The sequence below is a fragment of the Hesperophylax consimilis genome, chromosome 28 (assembly GCF_061612785.1).
Source record: "Hesperophylax consimilis isolate HC1 chromosome 28, BYU_Hcon_1.0, whole genome shotgun sequence".
NCBI lineage: Eukaryota > Metazoa > Arthropoda > Insecta > Trichoptera > Limnephilidae > Hesperophylax > Hesperophylax consimilis.
In genome coordinates, this window is record NC_142863.1 from 24,381,245 (window position 1) to 24,406,328 (window position 25,084).

The following is a 25,084-nucleotide window of genomic DNA, read 5'->3' on the forward strand; positions in this document are numbered from 1 at the left end:
GTTTGTCAGAAAACCTATTGATTCATTCGTTAAGGTTACGAATAATTTTAAGAGATTATTAATAAATTAACAATATTTTTTATAAATAGATGACTACACATATATAATTAACTAACGGGATTTGAGCCCACGACCTCCAGATTCGTAGTCGAGAGTCTTACCCCTTTGAAAAGACTGTAAACGTGTTTATTGAACAGGTCTGAATAGCCACATATTTCAAAAAATTTCTCTTATTTTTTGCAACAACTCCACACAGGAAGCACTGAGGAAAATAATTTGATGTCATTTTAATGTCATCTTTGTGATGCTGTGTAGAAGGTCTTTTTGAGGAGAGGATGAAGTGAACACAGGTCTCGAAGAGGTCGGAAAATCGTTCCACAGCCCAACCCTTCTCTTTTCATCCAGAATTCTTCTTCTGTTATTCTTTATTTGTTTCGTAAATATTATATTAAAGGCATTTCTGAGAACTAGCTGCACTCTGGGAGACATCCAGAATATAAATCTGAGCAGGGACCCTTTTTTCAATAGAATCAATCTGTGTAACAATCCTTGTCAAATAAACAGTTCTCTTTGCTCAAGCCAGTTTGAATTCTTATGTGGTATTCACATAAAAATGATGAACACGGTAAAGGTATTCTATTTAATTTTAGCGTTGTGAGATTTTAACCTGTACAGCAATTTTGCGAGATATTTCTCCCAGCTTCATACGGACTCGAAATTCATGCTATCTCAGTTTATATTACGGTGAGATATATGATACAGTGTTATAAAGAGAGATAACCACGTTTTCAGTTTCTACCCAATAAATTACCATAGACGTTCCCGAAAAAATTGAAATAATTCTGAAAATAGGCTTTAATAACTATAACCTTTTGGAAAAATAACTCTAACTTTCCCGGTACAATGTTTTATGGGAAAAAAGTGGGTCATGACAAAAACAATATTGTAAATTTATTTGCAGATTTCTTCAAGAGTGTATATGTTGAAGACAATGACAACATATTATCTGATAAACCCCAATTTACTGAAAGCTCACTCAACTTGCATAACATCCATGTGGTAGTAGATGATGTTGTGACTTTTATCAAACAGCTGGATACCAGGTCGAATTCGGGGCCAGATATGATTCCCTCAATATTACTTAAAAACTGTATTCATGTTCTAGCTCTTCCTATTACTATAATTTTCAATTTATCCTTATCTACAGGTTGTTTTCCTGAAATTTGGAAAAGTAGCTTTATAACACCTATTTTTAAAAAGGAGATAAATGTCAAATTGAAAATTATAGACCAATATGTATTATGTCATCACTACCTAAACTTTTAGAAAAGATTATTTTAAGTAAAATCATGCATCAAATTAAACCAATTATATCAACATTTCAACATGGTTTTATGCCAGACAGATCTACGTCATCTAACTTATTGCTTTACGAAAATTTTATTTCTAATGCACTGTCCAAAGGTCTTCAAGTTGATACAATTTATACTGACTTTAGAAAAGCCTTTGATACTGTTTCTCATCGCATTTTAATGGAAAAATTAGAACACTTGGGAATAAGCGGCAACTTTCTAGAATGGCTTAGAAGTTACTTATCATACAGAAAATTATTTGTAAAAATTACCTCCACAACTTCTTACACTTTTTTTGCCTTAAGTGGGGTCCCCCAAGGTTCCCACCTAGGACCAATTCTTTTCCTACTAATTATTAATGACATTTCAATAATTTTCGATAATATTCACTTTCTTCTATTCGCCGACGATCTAAAGATGTTTAATTCGATCGGTAATTCTTCTGATTGTTTAACTCTACAAATTAACTTAAATAAACTTTATGAATGGTGCATCGTAAACAAATTACATCTTAATATCAACAAATGCCAAACGATCAGTTTCCATAGATCTAAAACCCCTTTATTATTCGACTACTCAATTAAAAATGCCAATCTAAAAAGAGTTTTTGAATTTAATGACCTTGGAGTTATCTTTGACTCCAAATTACACTTCTTGAATCACATTAATAGCATTACCAGTAAGGGATTACAAATGCTTGGATTTATTCTCAGAATCGCTAAAGACTTTAATAACATAAAAACTATAAAATTACTATACACGTCTCTGGTTAGAAGTCAGGTTGAATACAATTCAACTCTCATTGTTTACAAATTGAAAAAATGAACATTAAATTTTTTCGTTTTATTAATTTCAAAATTGGTATTCCTTTTATTGAAATCAATTATGTCAATTTACGCAGTAAACTTAACTTATCGAAATTATCTGAAAGGCGAAAAATATTTGATCTTCTTTTATTATATAAAATTGTTCATTCAAGGTTAGACTGCCCTGACACTATAAACTTGCTATCTTTACATATACCTCCAAAATATACTAGACGGAATATTTTATTCTACATCAATAACTTCGCTACGAATTCTGTGTTAGAAAGAATACATAGGTTGGGCAATGAACTAAGTGATGTCGCTGACATATTTAATTTAAATTTCAATACATTTAAAGCCAAATTAGTCCACCACTTTTTAAATGTTAATAATGTATGAGAAATCATTATATTTTATTTCGATTTTCTATTGTTTGTTTTATACTGTTGCTAAAAATGAACTTTGTAATTTTTATGTATTAAAAGCCCAATAGGGCGTCAATAAATAAATAAATAAATAATTTACTTAAAATCATATCAGAAATAGAAGAATGTGTTCTGGTTACTCTAGGGGTTAAATACGTCATAAAAAACATCAGAGGCCCCAGACTACTCTAGGGGTTAAATACGTCATAAAAAACATCAGAGGCCCTAGGCTACTCTAGGGGTTAAAAAGGAAATAAATAACATGAGAGGCCCTAAGCTACTCTAGGGGTTAAATAAGTCATACAAACATCAGAGGCCCTAGGCTACTCTAGGGGTTAAATACGTCATAAAAAACATCAAAAGCCCTAGGCCACTCTAGGGGTTAAATAGGAAATAAATAATATGAGAGGCCCTAAGCTACTCTAGGGGTAAAATAAGTCATAAAAAACATCAAAGGCCCTAGGCCACTCTAGGGGTTAAATACGTCATAAAAAAACATTAATTGACGATTCCGATAAGCGTAAAAAGGCAGCGATCCCCTAAAAGTTGTGAACTCAATAAATTCCTAAATAAATAATATTTGTCTACCTTTGTTGAAGTCCAAAATCAGCATTTTCACAGACAGTTGTTTGGTGAAACAGATCACGTCTTCAAGTCGAAAAAAAGTTCCAGTGTGACAAGATATACCTTTGAAATCAGAACAGTAGGGGAACAAAATGTTTACAAGTCTCTTTGAGGGGAGAAAAGACGATATACGCTGGGAAATATATTTATTTAATAAGTTCTTGTGAACAGACAGAAAGAAGGCAAGAAATAATATGAATGCTGAACATTTTACCGAGAAAATTTCAAGGAATATAACACGTAAAACGTTGACGAAGAAGTTTGTAGTTTGTAGGACGTTTCGCGTTCAAAGTCATATTTATTGCCCTGTTTTTTTGGTTTATACGTTTTGAATGAATTTTTGCATTTTGTAAAAGCTTGTCACTTTTCATTTTATTGGGTGCAAAAAAAGTAACCACTGTTTTTGAAGACGGTCAAATAAAAAAAAAATATATATATATTTATATATATACTTCAATAAAAAATCGTGCGTTTTCACCAGGAGAAAGAATAAATTGGTAAATAAATAAAAATAAGTATTTATATTAGATCCAAACAAAAGGCCTTGAGTAAAATAATTCCCTTCAGGGTCTATATCCTCTTTGGGGATGCTGTGAGGAGAGAAAGGAAAGATAGGAAGTTCTGGGAATGAAAATAGATATTAGGGGTGGAATCTAGGGTTCAGCGTGTCCAGGAGTGATGTACGTATGAATTCATCCCTTCCAATGCAGTGCAAGGCGATATTCCGAGAGAGTCCTGCTCAAGATATCAAAGGGTCTTCAGACAGGTGGGCAAACTCATCCGCCGCCAAGTCCCGGACAAATCTCACCCCATGATTACGGTCGCCCCGCTAAGTCATCAATAATCAAAATAGCAACCACCTACCAATAAACTACGGAGTTCCGCAAGGATCCATACTAGGACCACTTCTGTTCCAAATTTATATAAATGATATCTCCCAATTAGTTTTAAACGGTGATATTTTTTTATATGCAGATGATACTGCAATTTTCTACTAGGGTAAAGATTTAAACATCTTACCAGAAAATGCACAGAGTGACTTAGACAAAATTAACAGTTGGCTCCAATTAAATATCCTAACAACGAATTAAAGTCACCAAACGTAGCTTCCACTTGAGGTGACCTATGGCAGAAGTGTTGGTTATCCAATAAATAGTTTCCGGGGCGGCGGTACCCATACCCGCCTCCTGAAATTCTATTAAACGATATGAGTTGTTCGCAAAAGTGAACAAATAAGCCTGAGTTATATATGAGTTAATTAATTATCGATTTCTCTATTTAAAAATAATAATAAACAAGAAATCAGTCAAACTTTCTCATTCAAATTGACTGCATATTATTTCGCGGTCTTTCAGCTAACAGTTGCTCACAACCGCTGAAAATATACTGAAAGACGTGTGAAATGCAAAAGAAATTCACTAGGCGAGTGCAGAAGCAATAATAATTACTTCATTGCGTCACGTCAGCGGCTAATTTGCGTTGGACATGCGCCAAACCGAGGCAATTATTTAAGGAATAGACCACTCCTCAATGGGTGATGTATTGACGGAAGATGAAGGTAATTGGCCGATGTATGGATATTAAAAAATACAGCAAGCTGCTGATAATGATGTAAATTCAATAAATTATTTATTCACGGCAGTTGCCGGTAAGCTTCCGAAAGATGTATAATCATTTAGCGGAGATGACAAATTGCTCTTCGGCCCGCTTGTTTCGGTCTACGCTTTATTTTATTGATACTGTTTTAACTCGACTGACTAGCGTTGTTGATATTGCCAATATTTTACAGGAGTTGGACGTATATATTATAGAGTATTTGCTTAAAACGATCCAATAATACACAACATCGATATCGAATGTAAAATGAATTCATCGAATTTAAAACAGGCATTCATGTGTTTGTGTACGTTTCATCCCACATTTTAACATCAAAACAAATAATTAACATCTCTCCATTTCATAGTTGAGATGGGAAAGATAAAAGGGCAGCTAGTTACTTGTACTGGAGCTTATTTGACCACATTATGGCTAATTTGCAAAACCCCCGCTTACGCTTGCCAAAATGTAGCCAATTTAAAAAAGATTTATACGAGACAATTTTTAAGAAGAGACATATTAAAAAATATTTACACAGAAAAAGTTTTCCCCATTTTTCAATATATGTCTCCCATCTCTACACAGTGCTTTAAAAAAGATATTTACACAGAAAAAGTTTTCCTCATTTTCAATATATGTCTCCCATATATGTACAGTGCTCTAAAAAAGATATTTACACAGAAAATGTTTTCTATACAGAAATTTTTTCTCCATTTTTCAATAGACGTCTCTCATCTCTATACAGTACTCTAAAAATGATATATAAGGCAATGCCACACGTAGTAATGCAAAATCATGTGTTTTTGATTTTAAAATTTGATCGCCTAAAAATGTTTCAGATGCTTTAATTAAATACTGCGAGTAGAATACATCTTGGCCTTTGAAATAATCGAGTATTTTTTAGATAAGTCTTTTTATAAGCCCAGAAAAAAATAATTAAAGGCCTATGAAAACTGCTTTAAAGTTCGAAATCTCCTACTTACGAACCCATTTTCGGTTATGATTTTAGTGTATAATGTGGACAATTAAGTAATTTATAAAATGATTGAAAAACATTTAAATATTTGTGTCTGAACATCCACAAAATAAAATAAAAGACACTTTTTGGCCATGTTTTTTTCTTGCATACATCAAAACAGGCGGATGGTGTTAAGCGGGAATTTAAAACTTATCGACATCTACGTAAGGGTTGTTATTGATAGCGGCTCAATTTTAAATATTACATGACGTAGTGCATCGCCTTAAACAGAAAATGTTTTCCCCATTTTTCAATAGACGTCTCCCATCTCTATACAGAAAATTTTTTCCCCATTTTTCAATAGACGTCTCCCATCTTTATACAGAAAATGTTTTCCCCATTTTTCAATAGACGTCTCCCATCTCTATACAGAAAACGTTTTCCCCATTTTTCAATAGACGTCTCCCATCTCTATACAGAAAATGTTTTCCCCATTTTTCAATATATGTCTCCCGTCTCTATACGGTGCTGTAATAAAAACAAAATTCAAATTCGAAATATTTTTAAATGCTCTCTTGTTGTTGCAATAAAAATTTCTGTGAATGTTTATTTTACACAAATTATGTTATGTATTATATATCAATACATTCGTTATTGAATTCTCTCTAAATTTAAAGTTATTTCAAAGTCTTAAAATGAAAAATATTAATTTTATTTGCACCTGTCGAAAAGTGTTATTTTTCGGTGACATACCTAAGTTATCGTTAAATGAAAGATGTTAGATCGTGATATGTAATTTTTTATTGTCAGTGTTATTTAGAGAGATTCATAACAAAGAAATAGATACAATTTAAATTATTCTATGATAATTTTTAGTCTGATAAATTACGATAAGCTTCTAACGACAGTTCACAGTTTATATGTTTTCGTGTCGATATTCAGAGTGATGATTTTTTAAGGAGCGCGGGCGAATTCAAAACCAAACATACAAAAATCTCGAGCGCTCGACGCATTTTATCGTATAGATTTCGGCGCTACAGTGTTTAACCCTTCAGGTCTCGGAAGGACATTACTAGCCACAAACATCATATTACATTAGAGCCTCTCAAGGACAGATCTGACCGGGGCGTGCATACATTATAAAATTATCTTAATCTTTTTTGTATAATGCGTAGATAGGTTATTTGTTCGTCATTGGAACGATAAATAATTTTTCTTTTTTAGTTTGCATCAAATATTTTTACCGAATTACATGGATAAAATAAATAAAAAAATGTCAAAGTGCATGATTACTAATCGGCAGAAGTTTTTCATTGACGTTATGAACGGCATAAAAAATGAAGTGACAGTTTTCTTACTAATTACACAAAAAAAGGAATGTGCTCTATAAATATTGAATTTTTACAAAATTATGGACGTTTGATATTAAAAATTATTAATATTTTGATTTTCATGTTTCAAATTAAAAAAATATTTTTTTTAAGTATCAATGTTCTTTTGAAATACAAACATTTCAAAGATAATTTTATTCGTTTCCAAAACGGTATTTCTTTTAACGACAACTAAAAAAATAAGGAATATGTAAAAATTCAAAAAAAACTTCCATTAAATTTAAAAAATATCGAAAATATTCAGGAATTTCACCTTAAATTAGAAAAATTACCTTAAACTATTATAAGTCCAAAATACGTTCACTAGTTACATCTAGAAGTAATATTGTTTAAATCTTGTGTTGTTTCTTAATAATTTATTTACCTTAATACTAACATGTACATAATTGAACTAGAATTCCCTCACAAAACACAAGAGCATTGTCTCTTTATGATGAGGAAAGGCTACTTTAATTTCTATTGTTTTATATCTTGTTTATATCCTGTATACTTATCTATGTAAAAAAAAATTTTTTTTTCAAATATTAAATAAATAAAAAATAAAAAAAATGTAGCACCTTTTAGATACCTGGGGAGCATTCCGAAATTCCGTGAAAATTCACCATGTCGTTGGGACTTGTTGGTAAAATTATTTTATCTTAAAACCTGAAGGGTTAATGCGGAAGAGTAGCTATCTAGCAACGTGTACCTAGGTGCTTGATTGTAATAAATAAGCACTTATCGGGTTTTCCCGGAAATTGCAAAACTTTGTTGGAATACTCAAAACTGTTGTGGAAATTTGCGAATAAATTTATCCAGGAAAAGTTTGACTCGTGCGTTCTAGTAATGGATAGCGATCTGCGAGAGGTTTTATGGCAACGCTCACACATTTTGTACATATTGCAAATGTTCCACTGTTCTACTGTTTCAATGTTGGCTCATTGTTCCACTCTCCATACACAGAATTCTCAGAAGTATTCTGCTCTGATGTTGCATGATTCAATGCTGATAAAATGCCAAAGCGAATTCCAATTTACAAACAAAACCCATTTGAGTGTGAAAGAAATGATTTATTTTAGAATGTTTTTCGCTTGTGCCTAGCATTTACCAGCGACTAAAATCATTTATTTTTTTAGCAATATAAAATTCAATCCAATATCTACTTTATTTTATTCATCAGTGTTAAGTCTTTATGCATTCACTCGGAGAAAAACCGATTTTTTCACTCGCGATAAATTAACAGGCCATATATATAACAACACATTTTAATAATACACCATGGTCATAACGATACAAATAATTTTCTTTCTAATTCAAAAATATTAGGATTTTCTGACATCTTCCGACATCATGATAATATATTCTGTAATTTCAAAAATTGTATCGGAAAACAAATAATTTGAAGAGATTCTTAATAAATAAGCAATAGTCATTTTACAGCGTTAGGATTTTTTTACATCATTGACCGATAAAATAACAACATTCAAAATTTAAGGCCAAAAAACAAATTCAATATTATTATCAATATTTTTTACAAATATTAGTATTTGCGAAATAGTCCAAAATGCTGCTCTGCGGGTTTTAATTTCAAGTTAATATTATTTTTTTGTGAAGAGTCATTAAAGTTTGGGTCAAGTGAAGTAAACTGAAAACAAGGTATTCGAGAAATTTTGTAAAATACAAGAACCCATCGTCAAAAAATATGTCCGAATTCTTACCACAAAGCTTACTTTTTATAGTATTTGTTTCACTTGAATACACTATTTCTGCCTTGAGCGTCCTCGACTTCTTATACCTTTTCTCTTTATCACATACCACACTTAGTATTTTATCAATTTTATCGTGTCGTGTCTTCCTGGGGTGTCCTTGACTTTGTCTTCCTTCGACTAATGTATATTACATTATCACTATTAAAAAACTACACGATATCGACTTTTATTCGAGTCCATGACTTATTCCTAGTTTGAGATAATTGGTTAAGTCTTTTTCGGGTGTCCCTCACTTTTTCTACCATTCTAATCACTCTATAAAGACTTCTGAGACTAATAAGAACAAACTTTTAAATTTGTAGTAGTGTTTTTTTGGGAAAAACAAAGAAACGTATTAGATAGATTTATCATTACATAAATAATGTTGTATATAACTACAAAAAAACACAAATAAATAAGTTAAAGCTCTAGGAAATATTAATTAAGCTTTTGTTCCCTATCTCACATTTATTCTGTGTTATGTGATAATAGAGAAAGTTAATGATAACCCCAAATCTTACCACAGGGACCATTCAAGGACATTACAATAAAAAATACAATAATAGTAGGTAAGTGGTAGGTACTAAGAGCGTGGAATCATGCTAAGAGCATTCCTATAATATTCCGGTAGATATTTAATGTTGATGCCTCACGTAGGTACTGGGAAGTGAGCAGGTACGGGTTCAGCCGGGCACATATCATCACAGACCGGCTATAATCGTTTATTCCCCCCGCTCTGGGGCAAGAGATGCTTGGCTATGTGTGGTCTAGTGATGGTAGCACTATTATTTCTGGTGTTGGTGATGTTCGAATATTAATGATTCGTTCTTCGAATCATTGTTGAGCTTGGGTACTGAAAAGTGACCGTGTCTAGTGATGGTTGCTCTATTATTTTTGGTGTTGGTGATGTTCGAATATGAATTATTCCTTTATCGAATCATCGTTGATCTTGGGTAATGAGAAGTGAGCAGTGGGGAGCAGAAACGGGTGCAGCCGGGCACAAACCACTCTGATAAATGGATGTTTACAGATTCACAGACTATGTGCGATCTAGTGATGTTAGCTCAATTATTTCTGAAGTTGGTGATGTCCGAATATGAATGATTCGTTCTTCGAATTATTATTTTATTGGGTACTTTAAGTGAGCAGTAGAAAGCAAATACGAGTGCAGTCGGGCATATGTCATCACGAACCAGCTATAACAGTTTATTGCACCCAATATGGGACAAGGGATGCTTGCAAAGTCACCGGCTGTCTTGATTCGGAGGTACCAGTAGTAAGGTGGCAAAGTGATGCTAATTCTAATTTTGTAATGTTGTAGTTGGTGTTGTCCGAATTCGAACGAACTATAAAATAGTGAATATTGTGGAAAACGCATTAAGTGTAAGCACTGCATACAAAAACCATCACGTTCAACTCAATTTCTATTATTTCAGATCAGAACAATGAATAGGTATGTCATATATTTTTAAAGGTACAAAAATCTGTTAATAAAATCGTTGTTAGCTATAGTGCTATCATCTTATCACAAAGATTCAACGTAATACTTGAAATTAATCGAGCTCACTGACTCAAACGTGTGTCACCGATATGAATCGTAATTTTCGCAATCATACAGGAAAAAATTAGCTTTTAAATTAGTATAAATCGATTTATACAACGGATACTTACCGATTAAACATCATTTCGCTGTGAAATATTAATTGAATCTGATCGAACTTTACATCACTAATGTCCTCGACACCAGTATTCTACATTCCGATGGTTTGTACGGGTCTACGAAGCCGCACGTCTACGTTTTCACTGTTCTACGATGCCTCGCTACGGCAGTTAGGGGGGTAGGACGGCAAGCAGGTACCGTTTTGTCGGATAATTGAGTTTTTAATTGCGGGTTTAATGTAAAATATGTAATGGTAGTAATGGTACCATGGTGTCAGGTAGAAGGATCGTAAATGATCATAAAGGTTTAAAAAAATGTTTAAGATTAAAAGCGAAGTTATAACCTTCGCGCTTATAGGTGGCGTTTATTATTTGATTAAAATACACTTTTTGAAAGTTATGCTTTGTAATATTAACAATTTGCAATAATAACAACTTTTTATTATTAAAAACTCAATTCTTTCAAGAAAGGCATACAAATACAATAATATATCTGTGATTCTATCCAATATTGAATTTGTATGCCTTTCTTGAAAGACTTGAGTTTTTACATGAACAAAACTATTTATTCGTATTCATATTGTATGTTTACGGGCGCAAAAAAATAATTATTCTAATTATTTTAAAGCATAACTTGCAAGAAGTGTATTTTAATGAAATAATTATATTAACACCACCTATGAACGCGTTCTTATATTATAATAGTTTTATTTCAGAAAACCTCAGACATTCAAATCAATAGACGAACCAATTAGGGTAAAAGGAACAAACCAAGTTGCGAGGAGGGTGGGAACTGCGTTGCGTACACAGGCAACTGGAAACGTGGTATTGTAAACACCACCCAGTCCTCAAAAATAAAACATTTTACCAATTACTAGTCCTTTTTACAATGGCTAGTTAATTGATGGCTGCGTAAAAAAAATAACTACATATCATATAGCCGTGTACGTAAACCAACTTTAAAGAGTAGCATATCAGTAGGCTACTGTGGTTGCGTCACAATCACGTAGCTTGTAAGTATCTATGTGTACGAAGGGCCATTAATAGTGTTCATGTCTCTTTGGTAGTTCGTGCGCTCAAAACATACACACTTTGGTTATTTAGCTGTCACATCTTTCCATTGTTGAAAGTATGTTGAAACTCGGTTGATTATCTGAAACCTAGCAGCTAGTAAATTATCTGAAACCTAACAGCTAGTAAATTATCTGAAACCTCGAAGCTAGTAAATTATCTGAAGCCTAACAGCTAGTAAATTATCTGAAACCTAGCAGATAGTAAATCATTTGAAACCTAGCATCTAGTAAATTATCTGAAACCTAGCAGATAGTAAATTATCTGAAACCTAACAGCTAGTAAATTATCTGAAACCTCGAAGCTAGTAAATTATCTGAAGCCTAACAGCTAGTAAATTATCTGAAACCTAGCAGATAGTAAATTATTTGAAACCTAGCAGCTAGTAAATTTTGAGAATAAATATTTAGAAACATTGAGTTATTTTTCATAAATTTGATTTTGTGTAGATTCATGGATAAACATTATTTTATATCGTTCGCTCACCTTATATAATTTTGACAATTTCGGTTACTTGTTTGAATTCGTCGGTCATTACATTGATTTAAAAGGTTATTAATCTGAATTAATAGCTTGTTCAGTTGATTTATAGTCCTTTTTGACATTGCTTTTTGTATTTTTCGAAATTTATTCTGAAACCTTACAAATTTGTCGTATAGTATATAATATAGTGAGTCTTGAATACAAATTAAAGCATTATTACGTATTGAAATAATTATTATTGAAAGTAATATATATGTCTTTGCGTTCTTTGATCTTTACTGTGAATTCATTAGCAAATTTGCTATGTAAATTTTATTGAAGTTGAACGCAAAATACATTAAAATTCATATATTACCTGGTAGGTATAATAATAATCGATGAAATCAAACAGACATCGTTTGCTAGTAACAGAGTACGCACAGGAGTACCAACAGTAGGACTATGTAATCCCCAATTAGACAATGTTTTAGGCTGAGAAGGGTGTCCAGTGGAGGAAGTCATTTAAAAGGAAGATTGAGAAGTCCCTGGCTAATCAGATCTAGTCACCAAACATAGACTGATGCTATTTCAAGGAACGTTTTTGTTGTGTTAATATATATATAATGTTGTCTGAAAATATATAATTAGTCTCAATGCCGCTCAACAGATGTCATTTGAGTGTGCAGTTCCAAGTTAGAATATATAGTTTAGGATTTTTAATTTATTTATTGGACAATTTTTATAGCGCCGCTTTTGTGAGATATCACCTCAGGGGCGCTTTACATACGCGGTATGATGCAGGTATTACAAAAAATATAAATATTACAAAAACAAACTGAATTTAAGTTAAGTAAAATGAAGTACAGAAACAGGTGACACGAAGATAGAAGATGGAGACTCTGCAGCAAGAATCCTAAAATAGAATAGAATTTTAAGGTGTCTCCATAGGTGTCAGTAGTAGAAGGTAGTAGGTAGGTCTGTTAGTTGATCTACAGACGAGGATCTTCTTAACTTAAGTCATCCTATATAACAAACGTGAGTCCAGTAATCTCAGATGAACCTAAGTATTATTAAAATCTCTCGATCATCTGGAGTCTTAAAGTGAACTGATAAATAATATCAAAAAATGTATTCGTATTGAGCAAAATAGGTATATTTTTTTTAAATTCAAAGTGTTCCAAACGGTTTTTATTGGTCCCTACATATTTCTAAAAAAATCCTGAGCCGGTTTTACAAGTCGATGAATAAATTAGAAGGCAATTAACAGTATATCATACTTATGATTCAGATTGATGGTTTTACACCAGGGTGATACTGAGAGTATCTACTACTATGAAAAGTATCCTAAATACGCGGAAACGAGAAAAATCACGGGATATTCTAGGACAATAATAATATATTATGATTAAACGCTCCCATTGCATTTCCTTTTAAACTGTTCCTCGAAACTTCAAAAGTTTAACTTTCAGAGCAGCATTACATGAGATGCAAAGAAAACCGCCCAAGTACAACAGTTATATTGAAAAAGTTTTATATTGTATATTCCACTTTTTCTTCGAGCGAGTCCAAATATTCTCGAACTAGCCGCATCATTCGTTCATAATTAAATTTTCAACCGTGCGCTTCAAAGTTTTTTGGTTCGAATCCTTCAAAAGTTACGGCTTTTTGTACTGGATAACAAAACTCTTCAATGGGTTTAGTTTGTCCATAAGTTTTTGTTTGGCCATCAAATGGAAAATAATTTCCCTTGTAACGTTAATAATAAATGCTACTAAAGAAAAGCCACTGTCTATGGCTTTTTGGTTGTCAAAGAACATTCAGGACAAACTTTATCCTTTTGATTAAACTTGATTACTTGCTGAAAAAACTACCAAAATAATCCCAGATAGAGGTTGTATGTAGGTCATTGAAGATATTTCTTTTTTTTCTCACACATATTGTATTAAAACAAAAAAGACAGAACATTCTTGAACGATGAAGTCAAATGCGACCTCTCTCTGGGACTAGTACGATGTGTTTGTTAAATGAAAAATTTTGAATAATCGATTTTTTCAAAGCCTGTCAAAACGATTGAAATCTGGGAGTACGCGTGACGTCATAGGTACCTTGATTTTGTCGAATTACGGTTGGGCCATTTCCATTGACACTAGTCGGTATTAAATGAACATTATTAGCAAGAATAAAAAATAATAACAAATGATCCTAAATGTTGTATTATCTTAGTTTTTGTTCCAAGTAGAGATGATTATATCCGCACTGAGTATTTTATTTACACATTAAAAAAAATATTATTCGATTAATAAGAAGTGTTTTTTTAGTTTGGATAAGTTATTTCTGTTTTTGGTGGCAGTATGTTATTTATTTTTTACTTCGCCGACCAATCACAGGGCGTTTAAGTCTCTTTATGGTGTTATCAATGTGAACGTGTTTTTTTAAGTCATAATATTTTTCACTCAAATTCCTAATTAACGTCTGTCCATTCCAAATTCAGGTAAGGGTTTTCTGAAATCTGCGATTTATGTCATAAATCCACAAGAATTGAAAACGCTACTCTGTTACCCTATCATCAATACATTTTTTCTATCAATGTCTTTGTTCTTATTTTAAATCAATGTTCACTGAATAACTTATAAATGGGTCATGACGAATTTCATATATATATATTTAGAATGATGTTCTCGGTTTACCCGCGTAACGTAGTCCTTAAAAGGACTTTTTTAATTACTGACATTTCGGACGTTAAGGACTATGTTACGCGGGTAAACCGAGAGCATCATTCTACATCTTACACCCGTGAAAACCTTAACCATAACATTAACCCTTTAACAAAAGTTCCTGTATTTATATAATAATAAAAATAATAATATTTGCCAAATTTATATAGCGCCGTTTTCGTGATAAATCACCTCAGTGTTTATTCCGGTGTGTGGGAAGGTTAGTGCATTCCCACACATTCCATATAGAGATACAAAAAATAAGATCAAAAAAAAAATATATATATAAGAAAAATAACAACACCAAAAAAAAAACAGATGAATTGAACACAAAACAGAATAAAATGATAAAAATAAATATGTAATATATACAATAAATAGCTGTTTCCCAATTAAATATCCCTGTCTAACAGTGTAGAGTAACCACACACATACATCCGTGACATTGAAATAATTTATTGTAAATTATTAGTCTGTTAAAAAAACAGGTTCAGTGAACATGTTCCTTCAATGCGTTTGTCTATTACGGAAGCTTGTGCAGTGATTACCAGCAATATCCCTCAAGGTCACAATATCTATTGTCAACAAGACTTATGTATATACCAAAGACCAGAGGTAAGTAAGAATCCCTTTCCAATTCAAATTTTTAACTACAGCGACCTTAACTCAATAGTTCTGTCAAATATTGATTACAGTTCACAATAAAACCACAAACTGAATCGCAGACAAGAGTTGCGACTTCAGTCACCTTATGAGGAGTAAAATATAATTTCAAAGATCGCACAGTCGAAATGATTAAAAACATTTTTTGAAAATAATACAAGAATAGCACAAGAGTCCAAACTACTCCCAACCACTTGGCGCCAGTGAGACGATGGCATCCCCAATTGGGGTATGGCTGAAGGTTTTTAGAAAAAGAAGGAGGTGGAAATGAGGAAGGTGGCGGAGTACCTGGCTATTCAGATCCGGTCACCAAATACGGCTAAAGACACTTCAAGCAACGTTTCAATTCTGAATGGTGGTATTACACCATGGCGATACTGAGAGTATCTTCTACTCTGGAACGTGCCGCAAGTATAGGTACCATATATTATTTCAAATTAATAAATTGTGAAATAACATAAATCGATCAAATCAAATTTATTTGCGCACGCCCGGATATGATCCCGTGACCTTCGGCTTGCTGGTCAAGAGCTTTACCAATCGACTAGGGACACGTGTTAAAATAGGCAAACATTATTAGTTTATTCGTTCCAGGTTGTAAAATTAAAATATATCCGCGAAAATAACAGTTTTCAACCGTTTAATTATGCATTTAACAGCTTTCCGCACTGGCGACCAATATCACGTTAAAGTTTTACGGATTATGTAATTTGATAAAAAATTTAAATGAAGGCTACCTTATATTAAAAGTTTATTTCTTTCTATCGATGTTGATAAATATTCTCAATTCTAATCTATATTTTTTCTAACATTGCTATCTTAATATTTACCTAATTCTGTTGTCTAAGATTTTAAATACGAGTGAAGGATATTTACTACTAAGTAGAAAATAAAACATGGAAAATAATATACAAATGTATTTATGTAAAAATAACAAAGTAGAATTTTCTATTTTATGAATATTTATCGCATATTATATATATTACTCTTTTGTAAAAAGTCATTTCCAGTTTTTACCCGTGCTGAGGCCTCAATTTTACAATTTATTAAAATTCAATAAAAATATAACTTTAAATAATAAATTGAAATAAAATAAATAATACATAAAACAAAAATAACTTTTGTAATCAAAAACATAAAAAAATCGGCAAATATTACGAGATACGGTTGTATATAATGAAGTGGATATTGCAATTTGTGTCAACAGAGTAAAACGTATATACTCGTTTATGTTTATTTGTTATTTGTTTTTGGGGTATTATGCAGTGTTGCGCGACCTCTTTCTTTAGCCAACGTTTCGGACAGCATTGCAGTGTCCATCATCAGGGCAGATGTGTAATTACACAACATTAATTAATTAATTGCGCAGCACGACATAACACCCCAAAAACCAATCACTATAACTCGTAGGATTCATTATTTTATAAAATAAATTTTTGTAACATGCGTTTTTTGTTCATAAATTTAAATTGAAATATAATCACAAAAATATGTCGCCTCAAAGTGGCCAGCCACAGTTAGAAAATCGCCTTAAATACCGAAACAGCAGTTACAATACTAAAAAAAATCATGGTTTTTAATTTTGTATCAGAAATGTTTTTTGTTACCTCATTTTTTCTCATTTCATCATCAAGTAAAGGATTGTTGAAAGCTTTTATTGTCTGGTATTTATGGTGTCTTTGTCCAAAGCTTGTGTTAACCGCCGGAGTTTTTATGCTTTTGTAAATTTTTATTTTCAATGGTAGTTAGTTGAAATTTGTTCTATTTGTCAAAAATGTAGTTTATTTGCGTTTTTGCAAATAATTGGCTTTATCTAGTACGTCGAACATGTTCTTACATGTTACACTATGTAAAAACACATTTTTAAAAATACAATAGATATACTGAAATATTTTATTTTATTTTTAAAGAAAAACATTCCCGGGTTACGAATAACCTGACAGTATTTGAAAATCTCCTACTACCACCACAGTGAGCTGAAAATGTTGCTTGTGTTGTGATGGAGGACTTAGCCAGCCGAGGAATTGAACAAACTACGCCTGAGTGGGACCCAAGCGCGATGTCAACTCGGCCACCGACCGGTACAAGACATTTTTAATATATGTACAAGAGTCTCAACTACTCCCAACCTTTTGGAGCAAGTGGGACAATGGCATCCCCAATTGGGTGTTGTGAGGCTGGAGGAACTAGGAAGGGAACGAATATGATAAAGAGGAAGGTGGTGAAGTACCTGGCTATTAGAGGAATGTCTGAGGAAAATAATTCCTGACAGCCTATCTCATCTTTAGGGATGCTGTGTGGATGGTCTTTTTAGGAAAGGAAGGATGGGAAGGAAAAATGTTCAAGGGGTTGGTAGGAATCTGGGGGGGCAGTAAGTTATTCCTTCCACTGCGGTGCCAGAAGATGTTTCCAAGGAGTTCTGTTTTAGAGGTCCAAAAATCTGTCTGGTCTGGGATAAACCTCACCTCGTGAACACCTCTGCTAAGCCACCAAACGTAGCGGATCACTTGGAGTGACCTATGGCAGGGGTGTTAGATATCCAATAAATGGTTTCCGCGGCGGCGGTACTCATACTCGCCTCCCAAATTGAAATCTGGTCACCAAACACGACTAAAGCCATTCCAAGCAACGTTTCGATTCTGAATTGTGGTTTTTCAGCAGGCACGGAGAAAAATGGGTTTGGCTAATTTATTAAAAAATCTCTTCAAATTATCGCTAATCCATAAAAACGGGATTGCAGGACTGGCTTATTTCCTGATAAACTACTAGTAAATTCCTAACATATCAGAACACATTCATGCATTTGCCTTGATAATATACAATGAAAAAATTCTGAAATATTAGAATTTTTATAAACACGTGTTCTGACATCGTGATAATACGTACGTATTTTACTAAAAGTGTATTAAGAAACCTATAAATTCATTCGGTAAGGGGCTGCAATCTGAGATTCTTAATAAAATTCCAAAAATTTTATATCAGTAAGTTTTCTCTTTAGGGAGATACCTAAAGTATCCACCACTGTTAAATACTAAAAATTATTCACAAATAACTTACTTGCGCAAACCGGGGTTTGACTTAAGATGTAAGAAGAGGTTATTCACTTGTAGGTTAAAAAAAAAACTTCCGCTTTTCAAAATATGAATGATGAATTCATTAATTTTAGTAATTCGTTTCACTTTGGTGCGCCAGCAATTCCGTGTGGTCCCAAGTCCCAAGTGTGGGAAGCTTCTAAGTGAAAATGTTCTAGTTCCAATTATTTTTCTGAAAAGCGTTATTTCCTATATTTGTACACACGATGACTCAACTCTGACGGTCATTTTCACATATTAAAATTTACCAAACACTAATTTAAGTGAAAATGTTCTCTTAGGCCATTCGCACATGGAGATGTTTACACGCGACTCGAGATTTGTGCGCGTAGCTCGTGAGTATCCTTCATACTATGTTGCTAGTGTTCGTACACGATGTGACGCGTCGACTACGGGTTTGCAGTCAGTTGCACGCTACTGACGTCAAACCCTTAAAATGAACAAAACACCTTTTGCATACAATCCTAGGAATCGCTTCCTTGCAAATAGAGTACTGGATGCATGGAACAAACCACCACAACTTGTCATCGATCTTACTAATTTAAACCAATTTACAAAACCAGATATGAGCGCATCAGCAGAATGTTGCTTGCTCATTAAATAATAATAATAAACAAAAAATATCAAGAGCAATAATACAAATAATAATAGGTACATAAAAGTACGGCAGTGAGGCATGGAACTGGCAGAGGAAGGACAAAAGTAGATCAAGTGCTGTAGAAATGAGATCCTGAGACATACATATGACAAAACTATATATTTATTTATTATTAATTATTTTTTCATTACTTTTCATAATTTTATAGCACTTTTTATAGATGTGTTGAATTGTCAATTTGATTAGTTATCCGTTTACCGAGTAATACATATCGTAGTTGCACATCAAATATTGACGATTTTGACAAAAATTGGTTAAATATACAGTTTTTTGCATTTTTTTTCTCCACTATATGATATGATAATAACAAATATTTAAGGCGATGCATTACGTAGTAATGCAAAATCATGTGTTTTTGGTTTGAAAATTTGGTCGCCTAGAAAATTTTCAGATGCCTTATAAATACTGCGAGTAGAATACATTTTGGCCTTTGAAATAATCGAGTATTTTTTAGATAAGTCTATGAAAACTGCTTTAAAGTTCAAAATCTCCTACTTACGAACCCATTTTCGGTTATGATTTTATTGTATAATGTGGCAAATTAAGTTATTTATAAAATGATCGGTTAAAAAATAAATATTTATGCCTGAACATCCACAAAATAAAATAAAAAGCTCCTTTTGGCCATGTTTTTTTCTTGCATAAATCAAAACAGGCGGATGGTGTTAAGCGGGAATTTAAACCTTATGGCGGCATGATTTAAAACATTACTCGACGTAGTGCATCGGCTTAAGGTATATTTATGGTATTTGGTACGGTTTAATGTTGTGATGTTTTCATGTGTGAAAAATGTGGAGATTCTGATTAAATGCTCAGTTGGTTTGGGCATGTAGAGCAAATGAGCAAATAAAGTCGTGTAAGGAGATTACATGACGCGAATGTGAATGACATAAAAAGTTGGGGACGCCCAAGGAAGACATGGCATGATCAATTGATGACGAGACATACATAATAACTTTACGAGTTAGTTGCATTCCGAGTTATTCCGCAAGTAAACCAAATGCTTAAGTCGAGCCACGTCAAGAGTTGAAATAATAAAAGTGTATGTATGGGACGATGTATACATGTGAATTTGGCAAGGAGTGTGTTTCAACTGTTCTAAGACCGAGTTGTTTGGCAGTTCGTCCTCTCTGCCTACCCCTGTGGAAAACACTGTGGTGGTTAGTTAGTTATTTAGTAAAATAGATAGTAAAACAAATCGAGCTAATAGAAAAGAAATTGATCTCTCAACATCAGTTCTGTCCAGTCTGTGTCTGAGACAAGAATAAGCATAGTTACTTATCAGTGTATTATTATCTTTAAAAGTATATTAATATAAATACTATGATATACCAATAGGAGAATAAACCATGCCAGAGATTTGTATCTTTTCATCAGCATTAATTCTGGTCCAGATCAAGAGATATGCAGATAGCATCCTGAGTGACTCACAGCTGCTGTAATGGTGGAAGGTACTGACTTCAAATAAATCTATTTAGAGCTCGAGTATTATAAACTGCCGACGCTAGCTTGAATAAACATAGCACGAGAATTTCTCATACTGTCCGTCAAAGCATCTCTCCGAGTATCTTAGCTGCATTCCTATATTCAAAGCAACCACTCAAAATGAAAACTGTATAAAATGTTTATAATGTTGTTGTGTACGTGAATATTTGATACTGGTCACTTCAGGAGATTGTATCGAGCTATTTTTGGCAAGTTTGCAAAAACGTTTTGAGCGATCGCTCGTCATAGTGTGCCAAATGTATAGAACCTAAAAATATGTAATAAATGGCAAAACCTTGGTTGATTTGTTGACTTTAAACCGTAGAAAACAGTCCAAATGTTTCAATACTAATATTTTCATGAATTATATTAATTAAATAATATGAAAAGTGTATATTGTATACAACGAATCGCTCGAGTGAATTAGTAAAATAACATTAAGTAAGTACGTATTAGATGATCTATGACCGATTATGTATTTATTTGGTAAATCAACAGTTGAATTTTATAATTTTTATACATTTTACCAAAAATATAAACAAATAGAGATTTGGTATGATTTGAGATTTTCACTGCCAAAAGTATTATAGTTATTTGTTTTTGGGGTATTATGCCGTATTGCCCTATCTCCTTCTTTAGCCAACGTTTTGGACAGCATTGCAGTGTGCATCATCAGGGCAGATGTGAAATCTGATTAACTGCGCAATACGGTCAAAATAAAAATCACTAAACTACAGATATATCATTAAAAAATATAATACTTGTAAAAAAGTCAATAGGGGTTCCGTATAAATAATCTAGGTTTATATGTTTATCCGAGACACTATCTACTATCTAGGTTATCAAACAAATTTTTAGAACTTTGTAATCATTAAAAAAGATAGCTCCCAAAAATATGAGAAACATTTGTTGCAAGATAATATCGTTAATTCTGAATTTGAAATATCAGATAAACAAAATTACTTATAATAATGAAGTCCCAATAGTCGAGTGGTTAAAGACATTATCTCAGTAAGACAGAAATCCTAGGTTCGATTCCCAGGTAAAACGATTGCCTTTTATTTTTTCTGTGTCTTGTTCTGTTTCATGTTCAACGGAACAGAATTATATGAAACAAAGTAAATGCGTGATGGAATTATAGGTATATTTAAGTCTGTTAAAGCAAAAACTTTGTCCAGAGTTTGTTTGCATGTGAATGTGTCAACTTTCAACAGGACAGAAGAGCGTGTGGAGCGCGCAGGTACATAAATTGAGCTTATTTAGCAACTCCGACATTAAAATTAATGTGACGCCATCGTACACTTAAGCCCTTACAGATAGGTTGCTGGCAAGTATGAATACTTGTCACTTGTCTAAGAATTTTCATAATCATGCTCTTTAAAGGGTTATTGAATCAATTTTAAAGTGCGTAATAATTATATTCTATAGAGATGGACAAGCCTGATAATTCCAGAGCGGTAAATATTATTAATTCCGCCCTGGTGAAAGACCACCATTAAGAACCGAAACGTTGCTTAAAATGGCTTTAGCCGTGTTTGGTTACCAGATCTGATTAGCCGAGTACTTCCCATACTTCGTCTTCCCTCCAGCTCAATTCCTTCCAGACCCGGCAAGGCTAAGGTCCTCAGTTCAATTCCTAGATGCGAATCAAAATTTTTCTGATTTGTTTCAAATATTCTTTTGAGTGTCGCTTATATTGTCTTCTTTGATTATTTACGCCTAATAAAGGTTGTTAGTAGTAACTCATTTTAGCTTATAACTTTTTGGGGTAAATTATGAAACACCTCAAGACAAAATAAGCACTTAAGGGCTTTTTCGGTAGATAGTTTTGTTTACTTTTGGTATTACGAAGTTCTGTGTAAATCTTTGGGTTTCGTTCTTGTTTCGAGTGTTTTAATGGAAATTTGCTTCAAGATTTGCAAACCCATTACAGATTTGATAATTCTGCAATTCGTTGTTTTAACATTAGTGTTCACTTATAGCAGCTATATTTTAGTCCACGATCGCAGTGGCGTTCGTTTGCACTGAAAGCACTCATTTATCTCACTTCTTCCGTGAAGTATTTAATGTAGGTATAGTGTGGAGTGGATCAGTTGGAAATATGACGAATTAATCATACTGGTAGATTCAATCTAACGAAGTTTACCACATTCGATACCAGGAGCTTTAATTACCATTAAAATTACATAAATATGATTGGTCCGCCCAGGAGAGTGATTAGCACTTAATGCTGAGTATTTGCAGTCTTCGTTCACCTCGGTAATGCAGAGTATGTGCATTCTTTATTTGCCTGGGGAATGCTCAGTATTTGCAGCGATTTTTTCATGGCGAATGCTGAGTATTTGTGGTCTTTGTTTACCTCAGGAACGCTGAGTATTTACGCTCTTGTTTACCTCGGGAACGTTGAGTATTTGCAGCCATTGTTTATCTTTCTAATGCTGAGTATTTGCAGCCACTGTGTATCTTTCTAATGCTGAGTATTTGCAGCCATTTTTCATCTTGCTAATGCTGAGTATTTGCAGCCATTGTTCATCTTGCTAATGCCAAGTATTTGCAGCCATTTTTTATCTTGCTAATGCTGAGTATTTGCAGCCATTGTTCATCTTGCTAATGCTGAGTATTTGCAGCCATTGTTCATCTTGCTAATGCCGAGTATTTGCAGCCATTGTTTATCTTGCTAATGCTGAGTATTTGCAGCACTTGTTTACCCAAAGCCTCCTAGATCGAAGGAGGTTTTGGTTAACCCTGGGAATGCTGAGTACTTGCAGCCTTTGTTTATCTCGGAAACGTTGAGTATTTACAGCTATCGTTAATATTGCTAATGCTGAGTATTTACAGACTTTGTTCTCGTAGTAACTAAAGTCATTTGAAAAATATCCAGTTAAATAACCTTATAAGTAAGCTAACCTAGTTAAATAGGCAATTATTTGATCAAATGATTCTGCACATAGGAAGTATCAAAAGTTCTTTTTGGCAAACTCGTGTGATATTATCTGTCTATCTATCCCAGCGATGCTTTTAATATTTGATTTTAGGTCCATTTTGCTCCTCTCAAGATATGAAATGTCTTTCAAGATCCTAATAGTAGTATCTTTTGGTTAGACTGATTTATTTTTCGAGTGTTGGCTTATTAATTGAATATTTTTATAATAAAATTAGCGACCGCCACTTTGTTTACAATCAGGAACTGAAAGTCGTGGGCGACCGTCATACACCCGTCGCTTTAAAAAATGAAGAAATTGAAGAGGAAACATTTGATTTAATTTTACAAACGCACCCATTTGATTATAAGACCAGCTCGTTTATGAATGTTCCTACAAAATAAAAAAATTATAAAACGTTTAAATGCTGTTCCCAAAGTAAACTTTCGGGAGGTCTATCACGATTGCATTAAAATATCAACATTGCGTCGATAAAGGTTTAAGTCAACATTATAGGAAACTAGTTGAATTTTGCTAGCATGTTTACGATCCGAATTGACGTTTTTTGACAATTATAATCGACTAAATGGTAGCTAAGTAGGTTGATTTTTTAAATATATATATTTTTAAATTATGTATTTTATTGAATACTAGTTAAAATGTACCAGGCGTTGCTCAGGGACTTGTGGATGCTTTGAGGTACAGGATCAGTAGTTGTGTACTGTTAAGGTATCTGTGGGCCTTGTACAATACGCCCAGCTTCTGAGAGGTTAACTCTGGATTCTGGCTTCGATGGATAATTGACCTGCAAAAGGATTGTTCAATCTTCCCTTCATTAATGAATGAAAATTTAAAAATATATAACTTGACGTTATATGATTTTATACTTTTGTCAATTAAGACATTGAACTAAAACAAAAATAAATCTCATTTTTTTACTAAATTACCGAAATTCCAATAAGTTTCCTTAGGATGGGGTATTTCACAGAATTTGAATAATTCATCAAAATTCAACGAAATTTTCGGGTTCTGTGAAAGACCTATTCAAGTTCTGTTATTATATTATTATAGGCTAGTTGCTTGACAGAACTGATATAATAACAGAACTTGAAAATATCTTTCACAGATTGAAAATTAACTTATCTTGAAGAATTGTTCAATTTATTTGAAACATCTCATCTTTAGTATATTTGGAAAACACTGCACTTCCTACGCAAACCAGAAACTTTACCAGTTTTTCAGTTCTGTCATAAATTTTGCTAAAAACACGAAGTTAATAATTTAATAACACGTAATTCTTGTCTTAAATATTTTTTAAAAGAATTATTTATGGTGAAACTATGAATTTCGAATTTTAAATTTCGCTCTTGTAAGTAAACAAATTCGTGAATAGAGTACTTTACGATACGCGTCTATTCCTAAACAAAAGATCATAGATATACTCACATATTATGTGCTTTGTAAATAAGTTTTATAACTC

The 25,084-nt window shown here is 32.9% G+C and overlaps 1 protein-coding gene across 1 annotated transcript in view; it reads right to left on the reverse strand.

The window, feature by feature from the left end:
* LOC149410399 (uncharacterized) overlaps positions 1 to 25,084 on the reverse strand; it is an 892,605-nt gene that overhangs the window by 789,897 nt on the left and 77,624 nt on the right.